Source organism: Rutilus rutilus, assembly GCF_951802725.1.
Source record: "Rutilus rutilus genome assembly, chromosome: 9".
Classification (NCBI taxonomy): Eukaryota; Metazoa; Chordata; class Actinopteri; order Cypriniformes; family Leuciscidae; genus Rutilus; species Rutilus rutilus.
In genome coordinates this window covers 33,126,273-33,126,807 of record NC_140223.1, presented here as the reverse complement: position 1 = coordinate 33,126,807, position 535 = coordinate 33,126,273, and positions in this window count along the sequence as shown.

Here is a 535-nt window from a genome sequence, read left to right as displayed (position 1 = left end):
TTGGATTTACTGCAGATACCTGTGACATTAATCCCTCACACACCAAAACTTAACCTCCTTCCCTCCAACTGGCCTTTGCACTTGTTTTTTGTTGTTGTTGTTGTTTTTTCGTTTTGCTCCAAAACTGTGGATAAAGTTTATTATTATTATTATTATTATTATTATTACATTTCGTTAGCCTCATAGCATATTTCTTTGTTTTCCAAAGACATTGAAATATGACTTAGGCAATTATGCTATGAGGCTATATTATTTCTTTATGGACATTTACAACAAATTTGCACTGTATATACTGTAGAAATGAATGATACGTAACAAAAAAATACATTTCATTTAATAAATGTAATAAAAGTGTCTGTAAATCAATCATTCAATGTTACAACAAAAAGGTATAAAAACCTACAAATAACCTTTATTATCATGCTTTACCACATGAATATGAATTCGGCATATCATTTTGTCTTTAGCTATTAATATAACCAACACTCATCTGTCTTTTTTCTTTCACCACAAAATATCAGCCTTTCACACACAT